General features: G+C 47.6%; 1 protein-coding gene across 35 annotated transcripts in view; it reads right to left on the bottom strand.

Annotated features, from left to right (window-relative positions):
- CACNA1C (calcium voltage-gated channel subunit alpha1 C) overlaps positions 1-24,772 on the bottom strand; it is a 742,107-nt gene that overhangs the window by 394,249 nt on the left and 323,086 nt on the right. The window lies entirely within an intron of this gene.

Genomic DNA, 24,772 nt, shown 5'->3' with positions numbered 1-24,772 from the left:
TGATGCCAGTTATTTATTCCTTAAGATGAGATTCAGTCACTGCATCCTCACCTCTCCCAGGGCTGCTTTCAGCTTGATTATGAAATGAAGGGGATGGCTGTGTTCCCTCTTCTCTCCTGAAATGTCCTCTCCACCCAGACCGTGTTCCCACATCCAATCGCCACCAGAGCCTCCGGCCTGCCCAGGGCCACGGTGCTTGGGGGGATTTCTTCTGTTCATCTGGATTCAGATACAGCAAATATTTATTTGAGTTCCTTTTGTGTTTTTAAATTTTTTATTATTTTTAAAAATAGTGGGAAAATACATATAAAATTTGCCATCTTAACCATGTTTAAGTATGTGGTTCAGGAGTGTTCTATACACTCAAATTGCCCTGGAACCGATCTCCAGAATGCTCTTCATCTTGCAAAACTGAAACTCTGTACTCCCTCAATAGCTCCCCATTCCCCACTCCCTTCAGCCCCTGAAAACCGTCATCCTGCTTCCCATCTCTATAAATTCCACTACTCTAGGCACTTCATACAAATAGAATCGTGCAGAATTTGTCTTTTGTGACTGGCTAATTTCTCTTAGCGTAATGTCCTCGAGGTTCATCCATGTTGTAGCGTGGATCAGAATTTCTTTCCTTTTTAAAGCTTGCCATCACATTGCACATTTTGCTTATCCATTAATCTGTCAAAGGACACTTGGGTCGTTTTCACCTTTCGGCTTTTGTGAGTGATGCTACTGTGAACATGGGTGTGCAAATATCTCTTTGAGGCCCTGCTTTCTACTCTTTAGGGTGCATATCCAAAAGCGGAATTGTTAGATGGTATGAGAATTATATTTGTAATTTTTTTAGGAAATACCATACCATTTTTCCAAATGATACAATTTTATATTCCCACTAGCAGTGCCAAGGGTTCCAATCTGTCCACATCCATGCCAGCACTTGTTTTCTGCTTTCTGTTTTGTTTTGTTTAACAAGAAAATCCTAGTAGGCGTGAGGTAATGATTTCATGTTTCAGGTACTGCACTGGGTGCTTGGCAGGAGTATTCTTATTCAGTCCAAGTCACACTAGCAGTCAGCTGGTCATGTCCGCATTCTCCCCGAGGTCCCTGGCCATCGTTTTATGCCTGTGCACATGGGTTTCCACTGCACATCAGCTCTTCATAGCACACACCCGCAGAGTCACGCAGGCTGCCGGCGCGAGCCCCAACTTTCAGTAGATACTTGGGAGTTTTCTGTTGGTGAGAACTAATGAGTTCATGGTGTTTGGGCATCAACAAGAAAGGTGGGATTTCTCTTTCTGGCCACTGGGGTCTCCACTGAAACTCAGTGACCATATACATGCTACTCTACCTATTCATGAGCCCAAGCCTGGCACGGCATACAGGATGACCAAGGGCTTTCCTTGTCAGCTAAAGCAAAGCCTCAAGTAATGACTGCCCCTAACTGAGCACTGTGCCAGCTTCAGCTGTGTATGAAGCAGGCACCTGAAGGTGTGTCTGGCCTCTGTCTGCACACGGTAGGTACCTGACAAATGTTTTCTTCGATGACAAAAACAAAGCCTACACTCTTGAACGTTTATCACATGCCCTGCACATTACATACCCTGACTGATTTAATCCTCATAACCACCCAGTAAGGTAGGTATGATTCTCCCCATTTTATAGATGTGGAAATCAAGGTCTCACAGAAACACAGGCACTTTCTCAAGACCATACAGGTAAGAGATGGCAAAAGTGGAATTAAATCTTTAACTGTTCTGCCCTGCTGTGTCTCCATCTATGTTCAGCTTTGGGGGCCTGCCCTACATTGGTAGAAAGTGAACAGGCTCAGAGCCCATCTCTCAGAGCAGCCAGCAGCCTCCTGGATGGAGCACCGGACCCTCAAACACCTGCCCTCTGTCCATGAAGGCACTGCCCTCTGGCAATAACTTGTGGTTATTCTCACCCTTAGAGCTGGGGCCAAAGAGGCCAGGAGAACCTTTATACACAAGGAACTGGAACGCGGATCTTTCTGTTGTTGTTCTCCTGCCTGATGAGAACATGTTCCCAAGCTTCGGTGACATTAAGAGACTTTGACCAAAAAGCCATTATTCTTAGGGCACTCTTACTGCTAAAAGTGATCTAGGAAAAATCTCAGAAAATGTCTATTCTGGGGAAGCCAGCAAAGCTCTTAATTGTATTTTAAAACGAATCACTCCTTCACTCATTTGCTCAGGAAATTGTACACACGCGCCTGAAATAATGCCTAGAACTTAATGTGTGTACAATTCATAGATTTTTTTCCTTCCCTTTCACACCCCTTCCCCCAAGCCCTTCAAGGGAGCATGGATGGATGGTTTGAGGACACCCGCAGCTTGTGGGACTCTGTGGGAGGCACGGGGCGTACAGCACCTGCCTTCGTTTCTTTCCTGAATGAGAACTGTGATGGTTAAAGGCCTGCTAGAGCCCATTCTTCTCCCTAATAAGTCAGCACACTGACAACACAGCTTCCTAATCAAGAAAGGTGGTGACTAGAAGGAGAAAAAACGCAGACTGTGGCATGTTCACCCAGGCGTTCATCAGTCCAGCTGAAGGAGGCTGGTTCCGTGTTGTCATAAATTCAATCTCAAGCAAACACTCATCTCTCTCCCGTTCCCAGATTATTGGCACAAAAGGAAAGCAGGTGGTGGCAGATGATATCCATCAATGAATGTCAGGGAGCTGTGCTTCCCCAAACCCTCTGGATAAATAAGAAGAGGCCACATCTATGGTGCTCATCTGGCCTTGAACATTTGAAGTTCAAATAAGGCATTTTGTGGAAAATTATATGAGCTATAGAATGCGTTGGGGGAAAGTGTGACCTGGGAGACAGGAGGACGCGTCCATTTCTCTCAGGTCCCTCAAAAGAGAGGGTCCTTGCAGGCTAATAGAAAGGTAACTAGGCCAGGGATCAAGAAAGAGCAGCTCTCACCTTGCACAAGTCCCCACCTCTGTGTTTTCTTTCATAAAGGCAAGTCAGCGGGGGCTGAGGAGGTAACTGTTCTTACATTTTCTACATTGAAAAAACTTCACAGTTGCACGACCACTTTGTAAAACTGGCAGTAATTGAGCTAAACATAGGCATACCCTACAACCCAGCATTTCTACTCCTAGGCATTACAGGCACATATGCATACATGCATATGTTCTCCATTAAAAAAAAAGACGTAAAATATCCATCAATAACAGAATGGGTAGAAACACCATGGCACACTTGTACAATGGAACATTACACACCAATGAACACGAACAAACCACTTTAAACCAATGGCTATGAACAAACAACTACAGGCATGGATGAATCTCATGAACATGATTCTGAGTGAAGAAATCTAGACAAAAATATAGACCTCATGAGTTTATATGAAGTACAGAAGAGGGGAAATGGATCTATGCCGTTTAGGAGTCAGGGCAATGGTTCCTGGGGAAGGGAGGCAGTGACGAGCTGGGGCACGACAGGTGTGAGTAACGTTCCGTGTCTTGACCCGGCTGCTGGCGACACAGCCATGTGCACGAGGTGAGAATTCACGCGGTGCACTCACAATGTTTGCATTTTGCCGTCTGTGTGCTACACCTCAATGACATTTATATTTAAAGCTTTTACTGTAAAATATCAGATCATGGAATTTTGAAGGCTCCAAAAAAACCTCAGTGAGACAGAAATGTTATCTTGGGTAGCCTCTGCTGGAACATGTCCCCGGGCATCTGAATATATGAGCAGTACAGGGGGCCCTGGAACAAGAAGCAGCAGCGACCCAGCCTAGAAGGCTGCGAGCTCCTTAGAAGAGCAGGTGCCAGGAGAGAAGATGACGTGGCTAGATTCCCTGATGGTGACAGGGTATAATATAAAAACCTTGGTCAAAGGGAATAAGAAGTGAGGGGAGGAGAAGACAGAGGAAAGGGCTAGGCCACCTGGAAAGGGCGCGTGCCCTGTGCCCACATAGGCACCACCAGCGGCAGACAGGCTGTTGGTATTTTCCTGAGCCTCCCTGGCCATGGGAAAAACATGTGGCAGGTGATGGAGTTGCTCTGCTGGTAATTATTTCCTGCTCAGACAGGGAGGCGATAGATCATCTCGGGGGAGACTCCTTAATTGAAAAAGTGTCAATAGATAAAAAGCGATAAAAGCCTTTTCAGCTGAAGCCCTGTCTGCCTCAGTCTCAACCAACTGCTAATGCTGCTTCACCAAGAAAGACCCTCCCGGGCCCTCTTAGTTCCAACCTGACAGACTCCTTTCCTGAGGCAGGGAGGGAACCAACGTGTGTCCACGTCAGAGGGAAAGGGCTCCACTGCTTTTAAGTCAGGAAACGCCAGTCCCCAGTCTCTGAATCAATGTTTTAAATGAACCAAGGAAACCAAATGTTGTCCCAAACTGTCATTTAGTTTATCCTCACTGATGACAGGAATGCTCTTTTTTTTTCTGGGAGATTTTCTAGGCCCTTAATCTTAGGCTACTTCTCTTTCCAAAGACCCACAAGCCAGTTTCCTGTTGATTCGTATCCTACCAGAGGGCTCCGGGAGAAATTAAACTCAAAGCCCCCACTTTTCGAGCAGTTTTGAGGCAGCTTTTTGGGTGGGGAGGAAGCGAAGTCTGAATGATCACCTGCAAGGAGTCTAGGGGATAACCAGTGTCTTCACTGACCGGCTCAGCCCACAGAATGTAGTGGGTAGCTGCCACGTGCTGGGCACCACCTCACCTGCCAGCCTGCCCTTTCTATCACAGCGCACATCTCTTTAACCAATCCTCGCACACTCTCCATCAATCCTTAGGAGCAAAGTGGAGAAACCCAAGCTGGATGGTAGTGGCTAGGTGGACTCAGGGTGGCCTTATCACACCCACATGGCTCTGGCTGATGGATCACTGTAAACTGAAAAGGTGGTCTCTGTACTCCAGGCCAATTCTGTACAGCATTTCAATCAAGTTGTGCTGTATAGAATTCTAACTCAGATGAAGACACAGACACACCCAAAGCTGGGGAAGGACAGTGGGCGAGGGAGTCAGTACTCAGTATCTGGATATCAAAGGCCCTGATTCTGACATAATGAATAATAATAAGATTCCTAGTAAATTTCTGGGCTTAAGTTAAATAAATTTACCTAATTTCAGGACTGGGGAGCCCTTGCTCAACAGTTATTCATGTAAAAAAAAATCCCTGAGGCTTCGGATGATCACAAGCTTTTTTAAGGAAAGGATGGTACAACGGTTGAAATGCAACACTGGGGGATAATGTTGGACATATGGAAGTCAGAACAGAACAGATGATAAAATTCCCATACCCCTCTCTGAGCAGACCACTATTAGTATTGCGTTTAGTTCTGGGCATTATCCTGAAAAACTACTGTATACCCCAAGAAGACATCCAGGGTGGTTGGGGGTCTGGAAGCTGTGTCATATGAGGAAGAAACCGAAGAGAAGAGGAGGAGGTTCGGGCAGGACACAGCATTTTCAAAGACGTAAAGTGCTATTGGAACAGAGTTGGCCCTTGTGTTGATCTGAGGGCAGAAGGACAGTCAGTGGAGAGATTACAGTGCCTTTTGTGGGTGTTGCTTTGCTTTATATAAAGAGGGAGGAACCTGCAACAATTAGAGTTTCAACAACAGAACAGCTCAAGTGTGCACACCAGCACACGTACCCCACTGCCGTGCTGCAGGATACTGAAGCCCCTCTTCTCCTTTGGGGGAGGTGAGGGTAACGAGGTAGCCTCCAGCAACTCTTTTCATAGTTATAGCCAGTAGTGAAGGCGAACACTTATGAGTATTTCTCAGTGCTCCCTGCCAAGAGTCACCCCTCTAACAAACTCGGAGGGGATGTGAGGGATTGGTCGGCTTCAGGGGCATGGCTTTCTGGTGTTTTACATAAATGCCCCTGAAATATCCTGACATGTGTGGGCCTGTTCCCAGGAAGCCAGGACTTCACCCTCTTGCATCACATGGGGGTAACAAATGAGGACTATTCCAGGGGTTCTCATAGTTTACATAATCCCAAAGAGCCTTTAAAGTCAGAACATCCTGCTATTTTATGTGGGGGATGAAATATACATAACACAAAATTTACTATGTTAACCATTTTTAAGTTTACAGTTCAGTGGCATTAAGTATATTCACATTATTATGCAATCCATCCAGCTCCAAAACGTTCATGCTACTTTTAAATGCCACGATGAAGTTACAAAATCATTCTCAAAAGCTGTCTCCGGTTTTATCAGGCAAGTAAGAGATGCCACGGTTTTCTCTGCAGGCCCACCATGAATGTGGCCATTCGTTTTTAAGGGCACACTTGTATTTCTGGTTAAAGAAGTTTCTGATGTCTAACATATCAGAGCAAGAGGTTCCTGCCTGCCCTTGGTTCCACGCGATGCCAGCTACGCTTCTCACGCTGCCTCCTGTTTGCTGTGCGAGAGAGGATGGCTGAAGCAGCCTGGTCTCAGGTTGGGACTGTGGAAATGGGTCAGCTTGGTTGCCATTTCACTTTTTTCTGAAGGTAAAGGGAGAAAGTGAACATCAAGGGTCCCTGCATCCTCTGGTTGATCTGCTTGGCTTGGTGTTAATGTAAACAGTTAATTGCAGGCTTGTAGGCCTTAGAGAATACAGGGTTGCTTTAATTAATTCCAGTACACGTCTTGCAATGTTTACATTCCAAATTACCTTCATGTCAGAAGTATGCAGCCCGGAACCACAGTTTGGGGGCAATAAAATTCCACTAGCCGCTGCTTCCAGCATCTGGAAGTCATTTGCGCAAAGAGCCAGAGTTTGCTATTTGGGAAAGTTAAATATGCTTCAAGACGGAGATAAGGTGACACTGGCTTCCCCCAAAACTCCTGACGTCAGGAAAGCCCCAAGCTGGCTCCAGAGGAAGGGTGATGCCCTGTGGATTCTGGGCAGAGAGGAAAGCCTCAATGTGTGTGGCCATGAGCATGAAAGAAAGCCTAGGATGAGGGTTTAGAGAAGAGACATGTTACATGGATGACCAGGATTCGATTCTAGAAGGTACTTTATGCTGTTGCAGCCACCAGCCCTGGGTTCTGCTGAAGGTGGGGGTTGGTCTTCGTTTTTCTAGCCCTCAACTCCCTCACACCCAAGTGCATCTTCTGGGATTCACAGAAAACTCCATCTGCATTAGGAAGGGGGTCTTGTGGCAACCACTGGTTCTTCTGATGTGCTTCAGAGCATGAGTTCTCCAAAAACACACCAGCTCCTTGGCATCTCTTATGCCCAGAGAACTGGAGCCCACAAAATGAAAGAACCCTGTGAGTCGAAAGCCCTTGCAGGTTTCCTCTAGTCCATTCCCCTGCCTTTAGGAAGAGCTAAGTAGAAACAGCTCCAGACTTTCAGTTACCTACCTTGTTATTTTCCTCTTCAGATCTAAACATGGAGGGCTGGGGCATGAGAAATACTTTGCATTTGCTCCTTTGGAAGTTGAATTTCCAAAGGAGTCAACAATGCCAAGCAGTTTATAGCATCTCTAAACAAACCAGAATTTCATGTAAATCCTATTATCTGTCAATGTCATTTTGCCTTCCCCACATTAAAAACCAAGTTAGATATGTTGGTGATACACATCAAGAAGTCTTTATTCACATATATAAATATATATATATATATTTTAACTGGGAGGCAGAGGACAGGACAAGATGTCGCCCCATCTTTCCTGTTGAGGGAACTGAAGGGAGTAGAATGTAGTCCCTGGAGTCCAACAAACCTGAGTTGGGGCCCCTGACTTGGGTTCAGTTATGTCGCCTCTCTGAGCACCTCAGTTTCCTTGTGTGTAATACCACTACTTATCTGATGGGGTTGCTAAAGGGTTAAATGAGTTCATCATCGCAGAGGGCTTTGTATGACAAGTGTTCCACATCGTAGCCAACCAGTGAACGGAGCAGCTCTGCAGACCAGGCAGCAAGATTTCAACATAGATCTCACAGACTTCCAGGCCACCAGGACTCTGACTCCAGGTAGCACTAGAGTGTTCCCAGACTGCTCCCTGCTGAAAACCCTACAGGGTGAAAGATACCACACAGACCTTTAAGAAACCTCGGAAACTCACGCAGTTCCCCGGCTGCCTATGATCCAGCTGTCTCCTCCAGGGAATTTGCGACTTGGTATTTCACTGCTCCACTTCCTCATTCCTTCCCTCCCAGACGGTAAGTCTCCAGAAGGCAGGAGCCATATCTGTGCAGATTGCTGCGTGCATGCAGTACAGTACTCACAATGCCACCTGCAAGGCGATGCTTAATAAATACTTTCTTCTTATTTATTTGTATTTATCTTTTTACAGATTTGTAGTTTAAACATAGCTATAGTTTACAGTTTTACTCAGCTTTACTGAGGTATAACTGACAAATAAAAAAAATTGTATATATTTAAGGTGTACGACATGATGATTTGATATATGTATACACTGTGAAATGATTGCCACAATAGAGCTGAATAACACCGTTCCCTCTGTGTGTGTGTGTGTATGTGTGTGTGTGTGTGTGTGTGTGTGTGTGTGTGGTGTGACAGGCCTTAAGATCTACTTTCTTAGCAAATTTCAAATATGCAGCATAGTATTTTTAATTGTAGTCACCATGCTGTACATTAGATCGCCAAGTTTATACCCCTTCCCCATCTCCCACTACCCCTTCCCCCAAACCCCTTTAGCCCTGGCAACACATGTTCTACTCTCTGCTTCTATGAGTTGGGGTCTTTTAGATTCCACATACAAGTGAGGTCACACAGTTTCTGTCCTTCTGTGTCTGGTTTATTTCACTTAGCATAGTGTCCTCTGGGTTCATCCACACTGTTGCAAAGGGCAGGATTTCCTTCTTTTTTAAGACTGAATAATATTCCATTATATATACAAACTCATATTTTCTTTATTCATCTGCCAACTAACACTTAGGCTGTTTCAATATCTTGGCTATTGTGAATAATGCTGCAATGAACATGGGAGTACAAATATCTCTTAGAAATACAGATTTCATTTCCTTTAGATATATACCCAGAAGTGGAATTTCTGGATCATATAGTAGTTCTATTTTTATTTTTTTGAGGAGCCTCCACGTTGTTTTCCATAATGACTATACCAATTTTCATGCCCACTGACAGTGTACCAGGATTCCCTTGTTTTCATATCCTCATCAATACTTGTCATTGCTTGTCTTTTTGACAGCCATTCTGACAGGTGTGGGGTTTTAATTTGCATTTCCCTGGTGATCAGTAAGGTTCAGTACCTTCAAAATGCCTGTTGGGCATTTGCATGTCTTCTTTAGAAAAATGTCTTTTCAGGTCCTTTGCCCATTTTTCCATCAGGTTATTTGCCTGATAGGCAAAGCCCTCTTGAGAAAGAAGAACAAAGCTGGAGGCATCACACTTCCTGATTTCAAACTGTACTACAAAGTTATGGTAATCAAAATGGTATGGTACTCAAAATGGTATGGTACTGGCACAAAAACAGACACATAGACCAATGACAGAATAGAGATGATAGGAATAAACCCATGCATATATAGTCAACTAATCTTTGACAAGGGTGCTAAGAATACACAGTGGGGAAAGGATAGTCTCTTCTATAAATGGTGCTGAGAAAACTGTCTGTTGAACCCTTATCTCACACCAAAGACAAAAATCAACTCAAAATGGATTAAAGATTTCAATGTAAGAAAATATTTGCAAGCCATATATCTGATAAGGGGTTAATACCCAAAATATATAAGAAATTCATACATATCAATAACAAAAAAAAAAAAACAAATTTAAAAACACATTATCAGGATGACATCATTGTGCTACATGTTATCCACATTAAAAATCAGAATGCCTTGCTTCTTTCTCTAACCCACTTGGACAATCATAAACCTGAATTTCTAGCCTCATATCCTAGCATGTGGGTGTTTGAGTGATTCCTATAATTACACAGTTTTGGTTTTTTACTATGTAAGTCAGCATTTCTTCAAGTGTAGTCCAAAGACGAACTGCATCAAAACCACATGGGTGGAGGTGGGAAGAGGGTGTGCTGGTTAAAATGCAGATTCTTGTCCTCCACCCCAACCCTCCTAAATCATAATCTCTGGGGACAGAGCCAGAGGTCTTCCTTTTAAATAAGCGCAGGAAGAGTAGCCTCTGTGGCTCCCAGAGTTCGTTTCTACCTTTACTTTTCAGAGTCTGCAATAGTGGGCAGCTGCATTGCCTTTCGGGATTGAAGGTGTGGCCAGTTTGTTATGTAAGTGGGCTTAAGCAATAGGAATTTGCACCTCTTGCCCTGTAAAAGAGACCATGCAACTTCAAATGCACCCGAGAACAGGAAAAGCTTCTCAGTGCTCCAGGTTCAGCAGCACAGAAAGAACACTCCATCTAGAGCCTCAAAAGATGAAGCAACTTTCCCAAGACCCTGGCCCTTTAAGATAGATGATTCCGTAATTTTTACAAAGTGCCCTGGGTGGGTCTGTGGCACAGTAACATTTAAGAACCATAGTTCAAGGCCATGAATCTCGGCCCCAGCACCCTTTGCAGAGAAGTAGAGCCATGCAGCTGAAAGACCATGAGTACTGGGAAGCAGGGAGCTGGGTGCTAGTCCTGACTCGGCTGCTTCCAAGGAGTTGTGTGATCCTGCACAGGTCTCAGCATCTTGGAGCCTTAATTTGCCTCAACTGTCAAATAAAGGAGGTTAAACTAAATCAGCAGCTTTCAGATTTTCTTTTTTAGCAATGAAATGCTTTTGCCAAAGAAACTTCTCAGATCCTGGGTATAGAAAGCAGATGAAAGTGAAGCAGGAAGCCCTACTGGATCCCAGAGGACCAGAGAACATAGCTGTGAGTCCTCTGGGCCAATGACCTAACGTCCAGGTCAGACTTGCAGCTGTGCCCATCCCAAGGGTACAACCCAGGAGCTGACAGGCCAAGAATCGTTGTGAAGAACGGGCTGGCGGGGATGCCTCATGGCTTCAGCTGAGACCACGGCAAGTGGCTAAGAGTGGGCTCCAGTTTTGGTGAGGGGGGTCCTTATTTCCTCTAAGGCTAGTCACGGGGCTAGGGAAGTGCTGACGGCATAATTCCTGACAGCCAATGGACGCTACTAGCTTGCTATGACAGCCACTGGCAGTGCAAACAGGCCTGGAAAACAATTCCTCACTTGTATGTGAGATGGAGGGGAAGGGGCTCAGCTTCTGCCAAACTGTGGATTAGCTCGGCCTCCCGAGGACATTCGCATATCAAAGGTCCTGAGAAAACACTGTGGCACATCAACTTGTTTAGCATGACTTTAAGCCAGTGTGTCTCAAACTTTTTTTGACTAACATACCTTTTACAAGAAAATTTTATCCAATGTTCTTTGAAAGTCAATTTGTGATATACAAAAGTATTAGTTTCCGAAGTGCTTGAAGAGTGTGCAGAGTTTGGGGAAAGATTGACATTCTGAGGATTTGGGCGAGAGCGGACAGGCAGAGGAGGAATTCTTTTCAGGACCCTTTTCCTTTAATTTTATATTCTACAGGATAAAAGACCACAAGGACTTAACTTTATGACTGTGTAAGTGCTGGGATTCAAACTAGCTGTGAGGCATTTCCTGGGTTCATCTTTTCTCTGCTGTCTCTGAGAGATCTCAGGAGAAGACAGAGGACCCAAGAGGGCCACCAGCTGCCTGCTGGCCTGTGATCAGGCCCTGCTGGTAGAGGGTGTCAGATGGCAGAGCGCACAGGCGGAAGGTGGGCTGGTCTGCCCATTCAGTGCTTCCCACCATGGACCAGAGCCTAAGAAACAACCATCTGCACAGCCAAACCACAGCTTCTGGAAGTATCCAACGTCCCCTTCACATCCTAGCCGACTGTCACTGAACAGGATGAGCAGCACAGCGGGGCTCCCTTCAGAGAAGAGGCACCTAACTCAAGGCCTGCAGGGAGGCTGCCTGGGCTCAAATCCTGGCTCCATGCCCTCCGCTGCATAACTGGCAAGTTCCTTACCTCTTGGTGCCTTTGTTTCTTCAACTGTAAAATGGGGACAGTCGATATGAGGATTAAATAAGCTAATATAAGTAATATATTTAAATAGGGCCTGGCACATGGCCTAAAAAAGTGTCTCTACTACAAATTTTATATTATGAGTTGGCCTCGCTAGTAATCTGGGTTTTGTTTTTAAGAGACAAGGTCTTGCTGTGTCACCCAGGCTGGCGTGCAGTGGTGCAATCACAGCTCACTGCAGCCTCCACCTCCTAGGTTCAAGTGATCCTCTGGCCTCAGCCTTCTGAGTAGCTGGGATTATAGGCACGCACCACCATGGCCAGCTAATTTTTAAATTTTTTAAGAAACGGGGTCTCACCATGTTGCCTAGGCTGGTGTCTAACTCCTGGCCTCAAGTGATCCTCCCACCTCAGCCTCCCAAAGAGCTGGGACTACAGGCATGAGCCTCTGCACCTGCCTTGAGCAACCTGTTTCTTGAGGGTGGGGAAGAAACAACCCAGCCTGAGTTGTGTCTGGACCTCTACAAAGACGCCCAGCTAAAGAAAGACACCAGGACGGGGAGAATACCCCAGGTAGGACAAATCAACAGAAGGACAGATATGCTGTCATCCAGGGGAAGGAGCACCAGAGCGGGAGCCAGGGGACCTGGGCTACACCTCAGGCTGCACCATAAACTCTGCTTTGTCCTGAACACATGTCTCAGCATCTCTGGGCCTCAGCTTCCTCCCAAGTAAAATGATGGGATTGAAATAAGAGCTCTCAGAATCTGCCCCAGCTTTTAAATTCTATGTTCCTAGACCCAGGTACTGGGCACAGGGAGGGCTAGGGGGTGAGAGCAAAACCAAACCGAGTAAAGAAATAGCCCTGCAGTGTGTGCATCTGTGTGTGGGACAGGAGATCAGGGAAGATGGATGTTCAGATGCCTCCCGGAGCCCTTGCCAAGGAGTCTATGCCCAGCAGTCCTCCGAGCAGCTCAGGATGGCACGGATGCTGAGGCAGTTATCATCCTGCAAACACCCGCACACAGCTGCCAGCCAGCCACCGAGAGCCGTGTTCAACTAGGAAAGAATTTAACGTCGCATTAGAAATGAAAGCTCTGCAACAACATAAAGCACCTGGGCACGGCAGCTTTTCTCACTCAAACCCTCTGCTCACCCAGCCTGCCCTGCCCAAGACCCCTTCCTTGTGCCCCGGTGTTGATATCCAGCAAAACTCACCTTAGCTCTTGCATTTGGATGCAAGGATCATTTTTTAAATTTAGAAACAACTGGCTGTCCTAGCAGGAAGGGATCTACCTCTGGGGTGCAGAGGGCTGGTCCTCAAGGAGGCCTGGACGTGCCCAGAGCCTCTTGGGAATGTGCTTCGTGGCCCGTGGAGCCACCCGCTCTCTGTGCCTTCACGGAGAGGAGGAGGAGGCAAGGGCTGCCTCCCTGGATGCCAGGTCATGGAGCTGGCGCTTACTCTTCCAGCTTTATCCAGTTAATCCAGCCCTGCTCGGGAGGTGGAACAGCAAAAGCACAGGTGCACAAATGTGTCAGGATGGAGGTGATTTCACGCCCTCAGAACAGCCTGGTAGTAGGAGTTTTCCTTGGCACTGACTTAGGATATCAGGTCATTTGTGTTGCTGCTGTTGCTGCTGTAAGACGGACCCTCGGCTTGCCTGGTGAAGCCTGACCCTGAAGGAAGGAAAGGATCTGCAAGCCCACAGCATATCCTAGGCTGCCACCCTCCAGCTTTCTTCTGGGGCCGTGCACCTCCTCAAACCCCCCACCTGGCCTTCACACACACGCCCGGCTGGCAGCCCGCCAGAATCCACCCTGGGACTTTGCACTTTTCACCAGAGTTCACAGCCCCTGAGGAACATCCCTCAGAGATCGACAGAAGACGCAGCAAACGCGCCCTTCCCCATCCTGCGCACCCCGGCCAGGGAGCCCAAGTATCTCCTGGAGCACATGTTGGAGCTTTCTTAAGAAAAGCCCACATCTCACCAGGAGAGAGGCAGGGGCCATCCGCAAGAAGTGCCTCCACAGTCTCTCTCCACCACCCAGACGCCGAGCCAGCACCCACCACGTGCAGATACGAACTGGGGTGAAAAGTCAAACAAGACCGGTCTCTACCCCACAGCAGCTCATCACCCCGAACCTGCGGGAAACACGCAGGTTTTCTGGGCCACACCCGTCCACGGGGGGCCTCCTTGGGCATCAGACTGAGGCGCCTCCCCTGGAGTTCCGCCCGGCGCCTGCTCCCCACAGCCTTGCAGGGCAGCCTTGCCCATTAGACAGAAGCATAGACATTCAGCTATGGGCTGGATGTGTCCCCGTCAAAGCTCACGTGCGAAAGCCTTCACCCCTAGCACCTCACAATGTGATGGTATTTAGAGATAGGATACGATTTTGTTTTGTTTTTTTGTACAGACAGGGTCTCCCTATGTTACCCAGGCTGATCTCGAACTCCTGGTCTCAAGTGATCCTTCTATCTCAGCCTCCAAAAGTGCTGGGGTTACGGGTGTGAGCCACTGCACTGGCCTAGAGGTAGGGTTTTAAAAGAGGCTGTTAAGTTAAAATGAGGGCATGAGGGCAGGTCTTATCCAACATGAATGGTGTCTTTATAGAAAGGGGAAGTGTGAACACAGATGCACAGAGGGACACCATGTGGGACCCAGGGAGAAGCCAGGGAGAGAGGTCTCAGGAGAAAGGAACCCTGCACCACCTTGGTCTCAGATCTCCAGCCTCCAGCCTCCCGCCCGAGAAGAAACCTGCAAATACTCCAGGTTTCTTCACTCGTTTTCCCACCTGGAAGGCACTTTCACGAGTCCATATTAGTGGCTCCAGCATGCAACCACGTCCCTTTGGACTGGGAACATGGTCCCCACCAGGGAGGCTCCCACCGCCGGTTGCCGGCCGCCATCCTGGGAGAAGGAGGAGCTCTGCGCCCTGCTCTTGGGCTCCACACTTGGTGCTGTGATGCGGGCTCTGCATTGACCAAGCCCCGCTCCCGGGGCCGCAAGACCCCCTCTCCACGGCCAAGGCAGCAAGCCTAGCCAAAGCATGAGTGAGCTTTGGGAGCAGCCAACCCCAGGATGGAGCCAAGAGACTCCCTGGTCCCAAATTAGAACACAGAGGGCAGAGAGACAAAATAGACCAAAATACCATTCTTCTCATGAGGGAATATTTACTGAATAGTTTATATATACTGAATGAATCTTATGTAAGAGTCAACATGTTCTAAGCACTAAAAATAGTTCTGGATACATTTTGGTGAACAAGCTATTGATGTATTTAAACCCCTCTAAGGACAGGGCAGATGCAGGAGCAAAGGTAAGTGGCCACTCCCTGTTGGCACAACACCTACCCCAAGCCCTGGCTCACTGGTGGAGCATCTGAGGGGCCGGGAGGACGCTCCCCTCCTGGCAAAGTGGAAACGTCCCCAGGCGTCCCAGAGGCCAGAGCCACAAGGGGAGGAACTTCCAGGAATTGGTGCCTTTGGAAGAAGATGGGGAATATGGATGAGGCAAGGGACTGACGCCACGGCTGCCTCCTGCCTCCTTTGGAAGGGTGACCTTGGCATTCTCAGCACTTGGGCAGCCTGGCACTAGCAAGCAGAGGCGGCGGGGGTGGCAGGGGGCATAGCAATCATGGCATGACCTTATGTTCCTGACGTCAGCCTCGGCTCCTGCCAAGACACAGGCCAGGCCTCCTCCATCCGCAAGTCCCAGCAGTGGGAGAGAATGGTGAATGGGTTAATAGCTACGAATGAGGCCTCGGGCTAGGAATTCACTATGCGAGGCTCACTGAGTGGCAGAGGCAGCCAGATTTCAGTTCATAAACACTAGTCAGTCACGAAAATCAGCCAGCCTCAAAGGCAGGATCTTTTTCAAAAACCCGAACACTTCTTTCTTGTAAGTGAACCAAAGTTTACAAATTTTTTCCTAATAAATCAGTTGGATCATATTCCTTTTTGTGAGATTACGGAACCAGAAACAATCTAAAATGTCTTCAAAATAGCCTCGCAACCACACTGATAGTTCATTCAATGGCAAAGCCTGCCCATGAGTCTCCTTCTCAGCCTTAATTCCAGCTGGTTAACAACTAAGGAACATTAAACCAGACCTGGGATCTGGGGCTCCCCACCACTGGGGGGCCAGGCTGGGGAACTTAGGAATCTCCTTTCAGTGTCTGGGGCTTGGAAACTGAACAGGCAGACGGAAGGCTCCTTCAGGCTCAGTCTGGCAGGACCTCATCACTCCAGTTTTTTCCAAAGGAGATCAGGCTGGGTCACAGGTTGCCCAGAACATTCACAGGGGCTTTGTGAGAAGGGTACTGTGGTCAGGAGAGTTTGCAGGCCACACAGGGCTCTTTACTGCAGGACTTCTCTGAAGCTTTAAACTGCCAATGAGCATCTCTGTGACTCTCCGTGGGGAGGGGGCAGGGCGGGGATGAGGCTGCTGCATTTCTTATGCTCATTTAAGTAACAGAACCTTGCTCATTTTCACCTCTGGAGCAAATCATGGATCCGATACCTTCTGCGGGAAATTCTGCCCTGCCTCTGTGCTAAATTGCTGGCCCAAAATCATATAGAATTTAAGGTCTAAAATCTAACCATTTTTGTAAATGTAATTTTACCAGATCAGAAGGTTTTTAAGACCCACAGATATGGAGCTGACTTCTGGGACAGAGGGTTCTACCGATGCCCCCTAAGCAATGGCACAGAGGAAGGAGTCCAGCTGCTCACCCACATCCCACCCAACCACCATCAGCTCAGCCCCGGAGCCAAACGCCTCCTGCAGATAGTACCCTTGGGCCGTGCTACGCGTGCCTGCGGCTTCCTGGGCAGATGCCACCCTGAGGACCCGCTCACGACAGGACGTGGAGTGTGCCTGCAGACTACCACCAGCTGTCAGGGGGCCACAGACCTAGATGACCCCAGTTATAAGTGGCTGTGCAGCTCCAGGACAACAGGGACCCTCATCTTCCATCCAGATAGGGCAGCTGCTCGTCATCCCCATCTCAGCCGTCACTCTCGTCCCAGGCCCCTCCTTGGACATCTCTGTGGATTTGCTTGCAGTTTCCTGCTCCAGGTCCCTCCCCACTATCCCAAGAGGCTCCCCCAGCCACCTCCATGGCTCATTGGGTTGCCATCCTTGAATCATCTAGCCCTGGAGAGTCCCAATGACAAAATTTAGCACTTAATTACACATCCTCTCATCCTGCTCCTGTTCTTCAAAGGGGTGCTAATTGTACTTCCCAGACCAGACTGCCAATTCCCTGAAGGAAAGGAATCCAGTCCTTTTAATTTATTAGTATTATTTTTTAGATGGGGTCTCACTCCATCACCCAGGCTGGAGTGCAGTGGTGTGATCACAGCTCATTGCAGCCTCAACTTTCCAGGGGCAGGTGATTCTCCCACCTCAGCCTCCCCAGTAGCTAGAACAACAGGTGCATGCCACCACGCCCAGCTAATTTTTTGTATTTTTTGGTATTTTTAGTAGAGACAGGATTTCACCATGTTGCCCAGGCTGGTCTCAAACTCCTAGATTCAAGTGATCCACCTGCAATCAGCCTTCCAAAGTGCTAGGATTACAGGCATGAGCCGCTGTGCCTGGCCTGGTCCTTTTTATATGTGATGCCACCAAGCACAAATCTGAGCAAACAGGAAGCACTCAGTAAGTACATGTTAATTAATTCATTCTGGATGACAATAAGGACCTCACTGTTTTCCCAATTATGGCTTTGTATTCTTAACAAATAGGTCTTGAGGATTACCTGTGCGATCTAACTCCAACTCTCTCCAGAGAAGCTTCTGGTTCAGATACAAGTTTAAAACGAATTTATCCCCGCTAGCCTCTAGATTTGCCTCAGACTTCACAGCCAGAATTTATTTCATATTCCTTAAATCTTAGAAATTGCTCTTACAGTGTGTAGCTTCTGTCTGAGTTACAAAATGATAGTGCTGACGATGATGATGGCAGTTAACACACTGAGCATGTACAGTGTGCCAAACATGCATATTACCTCATTTAATCCTCGAAACACTCTTAGAATTATGGTTCCCATTTTACAAATGATGAAATTGAGGCTTAGAGAGGCTGAGTGCCTTGCCTGGGTCCCATGGCGAATAAGTGGCCTATCTAGTGAAACCTAGGGCCATCAGATGACCAAAAGGAAAATGTAAAATCTTCCCTCCTAGGAAATGAGGATCGAGTTTTCCCCTTCCGGTGGTTTCTGAATCAAAAGCATCTTCTGGGAAGCTTCACTATTCCTGAGAATAACAGGAATAACAGATTCTTCATTCCTACTCTCAGAGGTTCTGTTCCGGCAAATGCGGATGAGGCCTAGGAATCTGTATTTTCTCAAAGACCCTGGGGGGATTCTGATCATCTTTTCAGGACTGAGAAGCACTGGTCCCACAGGTACCCACACCTCTCTCCATAGCATCTGAACCAGCCATGCCACGCATCAGAGGGGAGCTCTCTGGCAAACACTCCCCGAGCATCTACCAAGCAGGAAATGGTACACAGCTGGGCAGCACGCCAACCCTCCCTCCCACCTGCCTCCCACATACACCGGAAAATGTTTTTAGTTTAGCCCGGTGGGCCTCAACCTTGGCTGCACATGAGAGCCACTTGGAAAACTTAAAAAACAAAAAAGCAAAAACCACACCTCCTGATGTCCAGGGAGGGCCGGTGGACCAAAGGAAGAGGCGGGGCCCAGGTACCCCGTATCGTTATATTTAAAGTTTCCCTGGTCATTCTAATGCATAGTTCATAAAGCTGTCTTTTTTAGGATGAAAGATACTGGCCATTCAACCTTGGCGTTCAGAAGCCCCTTTCTCACATAAGCAAAGTGAGCAGGGACTCTCCTTAACAGCTCGGGCTAATTTTAAAACTAATAACACTAAAATGTTTTAATGCCCTCACTAGCTCCGTTCAGCCTCGTTAGGAAGAGTAAATAAAACAGACCGCATTCCCACACACATACTCAAACCTACAAAGTCCCCGGAGGTGGCAGCCACATCAGTGTTACTCTTGAAGTCAGTTTCCAGCACAGTGTCCTGCGAGATTGGAGTGGCCCGGCACAAAAGGGTGGGCTGGGAGGACTCGAGAGAGCCCCTCGATGGGTCCTCTGTGGTCCAAAGATGGGAACCGGCTTGGCTGGGGACACACAAAGCACTAGCAGCAACACGGAACGAGAAGCCAATTCCGCGGCTGCAGAGGGCACGGGTCTACAGAAGTTAGTCTGAGAGCCTTCCAGGCTCTACTTGGCACCTTTTGAATGCCAGGGCAGACATGAACCAAGTCTGTCCCGGAAGCCTCCATGTTAAGACCCTATCACCTGGCCCGGCGCGGTGGCTCACGCCTGGAATCCTAGCACTTTGGGAGGCTGAGGCGGGCGGATCACGAGGTCAGGAGATGGAGACCATCCTGGCCAACACGGTGAAACCCCGTCTCTACTAAAAATACAAAAATCAGCTGAGTGTGGTGGTGCATGCCTGTAATCCCAGCTACTTGGGAGGCTGAGGCACAAGAATTGCTTGAATCCAGAAGGAAGAGGTTGCGGTGAGCAGAGATTGTGCCATTGCACTCCAGCCTGGCAACAGGGCAAGACTCTGTCTAAATAAAAGACCCTGTCACCTGAGAGATGCTTGCGTGGCCAACTTGAGCTGTAACTATAGGATGAGCAATTTTGTTCCTTGTAAAAGAAGCCTGAGACTATCGGTGAGCCCTTGTCACGGGGAGGGCAGGGTGCTCTTCCCCGGAAGGACTGTCCCTCTTCCTCGGATGGGGAAACTGAGGCTTCGAGCAGTTGAGTTGCTGCACCAAGGTCACAGCCGCACATGTGAGGATTTGAACCCCCCTGTCTGACTCCACCGCCCTTGCCTGGACCCCCTGTGATGTCGTCTCCCTTAGATGGTGCCCAGCAAGGACACAAGCCTATTTTGGGAAGAACTGCTGAGGTCCCTGAAACAGAAAAGGCAACCTCCTTCTAGCCGTTTTCTTTTCTTCCTTCTCCTTATTTATTTATTTGTGTGTGCACACATGTGTGTGTGTGCGGTTTTGGGGTTTTTGTTTCTTTGGCAAAGGTTGGAGAGCTGCAACATACCTATATATTCAACTGTTCAGACAGATACAGGTATATGCCCTATATATATCCAACTGTTCAGACAGATACAGGTATACACCCTATATATATCCAACTGTTCAGACAGATACAGGTATACACCCTATATATATCCAGCTGTTCAGACAGATACAGGTATACACCCTATATATATCCAACTGTTCAGACAGATACAGGTATACACCCTATATATATCCAACTGTTCAGACAGATACAGGTATACACCCTATATATATCCAACTGTTCAGACAGATACAGGTATACACCCTATATATATCCAACTGTTCAGACAGATACAGGTATACACCCTATATATATCCAGCTGTTCAGACAGATACAGGTATACACCCTATATATATCCAACTGTTCAGACAGATACAGGTATATGCCCTATATATATCCAACTGTTCAGACAGATACAGGTATATGCCCATTACAGACTTAAGTATATGCACAGAGTATGGAGAAACAAACATATATAATATAGATGCATATTTATCTGTAGATACTTAGACTAAGCAGAAAAGACAGCCCCTGATTCTCACAAAGACACAATGGAATGCTTTCAACGTCACAATATCACTGGTAACATCCACAAGCCACGCTGTGGGGCTCGGCAGCGGTGGGGAAAATACACACCTGGGCATGTGCTTTCTACAGAAATGACCCCCTGGCATCTGTCTTCCCTTTGCCTTTCCTCCTGGGAAGCAAGGGCCACTGCCCATGTTCTCCGACAACCCACTGCCTCTTGAGGAATTAAAATAACAACCATAATAACAGCTCTAGTGAATCAAGTCAGTGTCCTGGTCCACTAATGACAACTCTCTGATACTGCCAATGGTTTTCTATTTTTCAGTGTTCTCCTGTTGCAGTCGGGATTTCTCTCTCACAGCCCGGACAATGCTACGGATGAAACAGTTGTTAAATGCCTCTGGTGAATGTTACTGTCACTAAGGCAGCTCCTGCAGTGGAGGCCCCCACGTGTTCCGTGCTCCTGTCCCTAGGGAGTTGATGACACCAGGAATGTGGACGGTAGGCTGACAGGACAGCACTCGAGAAGACTGCTCATACAATTGGAGTTGCTTCTATTACTGAGTGGTTTCCTTTGCTGTCCTGGACCTGACATCTTTCTTCTTACCATGGACATTTTTCTCCCACCAACTGAGAGAGGGTTATACCCCCAAGGCAGGAGGACCAAGACCAAAAGGTGATGAAGAGCTGGCTTTCTAAGCTCTTCTCTGTTTCCTCAGTCATCTCTGTGGATGTATCTGATCTGTGATGAAGTGATTCTGATCAAGGTGTTAACAAGGTCAAGTTTTCTCTTCCCGTGGAAACTATGGAATAATGGAAGCAAAAGTCAAGCTGGAACGGTGACATTTCAGGCCGTGGGACATTTACAAAGAAGAGACATTTCCACCTCATGCAGATGGCTATCCATTTCCATACTGTTGGACCACAGACCAACGGGGGAATCTGGTATTATTTTGGGTCCTGTAGAACCCCTGGCTTTCCTTTCCCTTATCCTCACTCCTCGGCTCTACAGTACAGAATTTATTAGATAGTCTGTAGTGTGAGGTGGAAGAGCCTAAGGCAGGAGGCTGGGGACAGAGTCTAGTTGGAGGTGGCGGTGGTCCCACGTGAGGATATGCTGAAAGCAGCACCAATTATTTCTTTGGATTGGCCTTGGAAGTGAGAGGAAAGCTAGGCCTGCACTCCTTCGGACCCTAGTAATTTTCCTCCAGCCTGTCACCTCTCCCAGGGCAGTGCTGCAAATGATCTCGGACTCCCCCAGAGCCCAGAGGATGGCAGTGTCAGGAAATATCAGATGCCTTTGTTGTCTATGACCTGTCTTTTGGACCTGCGAGGCCAGACTGTTACAGAGATGCTCCAGCCATTGTCTGCAGCCTGGAGTTTTAGGTTCCCCTGCCACTAGGGTGAGGATTCCCTGTGCTCCTGCATTTGCAGCCCACAGACTGCTCCTCATAAGCATTCGAGCAGAGTGGCTATCACGTCCCCACTCCATTAGCATGGATAAACATTTGTGCTCACTCATCCCCTGTCATCATCCCTCTGCTCCCCACTCCCTTTCCATTCCTCCGTCTTTCCTCTGAGGCACAGGGCACAAGTCATCCATTCTTATGGCACCTGCTGAGCAACCTCATTTTTCTGACCACTCTGGCATGTGACATCCCTTCCATTCTCCCTGCTTCTTACCAAGGCTGCTCTCATACGAGAGATGTGGGCAAAACCCAATCACAGGGATATGGAAGCAACATGGTCACAAAAACACAATGAAAAAATCCCATGCAATCTGGGAGATGCAGCTATGGCAGAGGACACATGTGGAGAGGCTGGGAGTGTGGCCGAGAAGAACAACGGCCCACTTCCACATTTGCCACTTACTAGCCACGTGACCTCGGTCAAGGTATGTCACTGCTTACCCTGCAAAATGGAAGTAATGCCAAGACACAGGGAGGTTACGCTGATTCCATCATATGAGGGTCGTAATGGGTCTCACGCTGTGACAGACCCATTGCAATGACTAAACGGTAGGTATTGTTATTATTTAAAAACGATTATCACTCTTAATACCACTTAGCATTTATTTGGCCCCCTCAGCTGTGCCAGAATCGTTGCTATCAACACACATTCACTGAATGGCTGTTTTTCAGAATTCTGCTAGGTACTAGGACTAAAGGAAGGACAAGCAAATTCCCTGCCTTGGAAAGAGAAATTGGGGTATCCAGGCACAGTTGCCACAAGCCACAGGGGTCATGTGCACAGTAAGGAAGGATGCTTCACTGAGGGCCATGTGGTTACAGAAGGAAGTTTGGTTTGAATGAAACCTTGAAAGACCGAAGAGGGAGAGGCATGTTAGACAGGGTTGCCGGAGGTGAGAAGCGGCACGATATGAATAAGAAACAGGGAATTCATCTGCTTGACCATATGGAAGGACTCCTGAAGGATAATGGGGAGTGTTCAGGGAAGCTGCTAAGGGCTTAAGGATGTTCACTGCCCAGGCTTCACAAAGCCAAGCTCTTTCAAAGGCGACTGAAGGGCATGGGGCGGTTTAGGAGGCAGACTCTCAGAGGCACACACGAAGGGCTGGTGAGTGGGCGGCTGTAGGCAGGGAGCTGGCAGAAAGAGTCCTGCACTCAAGCCAGCCCCGGAAGACGTGGTGAAAGAGGGAAGAGGAAGGAGGGCTGGGGTGAGGTACAGGCCAAATACACCCCTTCCCCGGGAGAGGCACAACACAGAACTGTGCGCACAGTATTGCTTCACTGCCCACGGAGATGACACAACTGGAGCAGATGTGACTCGCTGAGCACCATGTGCACACAGACAGGGACCGCCCTGCCCCACCTACTGCTGACTCTCTTGCTTGATCTGTGGTGAAAGTTGCCTTGACTACTTGTCTGGGTCAGTGTGACCAACAATGTGTCTGCAGTCCCAGCAGCTGCCAGAGACGCTCAATACTGAGGTGACATGTCACATATTAACTAACAAAGCCATTTAACCACATCTCTACTTGGGCTCCTCTGGCTCAGATGGCATGCATGAGGCCACACTCCCTTTCTTGGTCTCTTGGCATGCTTCAGGCTCTATGATACATCCCGACAGCATGCACGAAAGGAATCTTTCCCCCACCACACCAGGCCTATCGCAATGGTTCCTGGCCAGCCTCCCCTGCCCCCCACTCTCCACTGCCCCAGCTGACCCTTCTGAGTCTCCTCAGGGCCTTTCCTACTGCCTGCCCAGCTTCTGCCCAGGGTATTCCAGGCCTTTGTGCTTTGACTCCAATCTATGTTTCCAGCTCCATCATCCTCAGCAGTTCAGGGAACAACCAAATAATACACGGAAGTGTTTGTGCCTGGGCATATATCAAGGAAGGTATAAATGAGCTGCAGAGGGAAGTGGAATTTCCTGGGCTCCCCAAGCACAACTATACCCATGTCTCATGCTATGGGCCACGCTCTTCCTTCTGCTAGGACCCACCACCACTGCCATTTCTTCTTGCTGACTCCTGCTCATCTTTAAGATGGAGCTCAACTACATCCTCCCTGAAACCCTCCCCTTTAATGCCAGGCAAAAAGCACTTCCTCTGTCCTAAATTATGAATATATGCTCTTCATTAATATATTACCAATTGCTATTTCATTTTAAATTATATGCCCATCTCCCATGTGGATGGTAAACACCCCTCACGTCTGGTCAGGGTTGTGTCTTGTCTTCCTTTGAATAACTAGTGCCTGACAGTGGTTGCTGCATATTATTAGAAAGTTAATAAATGATTAAATTAATATATTAGTACAAAAGAAGACTTGCTATTAGAGTTATTACAAGAGTTCTGTCACCTCAAGAAAAAATGATAAATTATAACATAGTGTAAGTACTGGCAGATGCTGGAAGCTGCTGTCATCTACTAGTCACTCATCAAACACTTACTGTCTACTATATTCAGGCACTATTTTAGGCTGTGGTAGGGATATAAATAGAAATGATAAGTGTATAATATAGTTTGGAAAATGAAGTATGAAAAATAATAAGCCAAAACAAGCTACTCTAAAGGTCAAACTGTGAAAGGCTCTAGACCAGCGGTGCCCAATCTTTTGGCTTCCCTGGGCCACACTGGAAGAATTGTCTTGAGCCACACATAAAACACACTAACACTAGTGACAGCTGATGAGCTAAAAATAAATGCAAGAAACATCTCATA

The sequence above is a fragment of the Macaca fascicularis genome, chromosome 11 (assembly GCF_037993035.2).
Source record: "Macaca fascicularis isolate 582-1 chromosome 11, T2T-MFA8v1.1".
Taxonomy (NCBI): Eukaryota; Metazoa; Chordata; class Mammalia; order Primates; family Cercopithecidae; genus Macaca; species Macaca fascicularis.
This window is presented reverse-complemented; position numbering and strand designations above follow the sequence as displayed.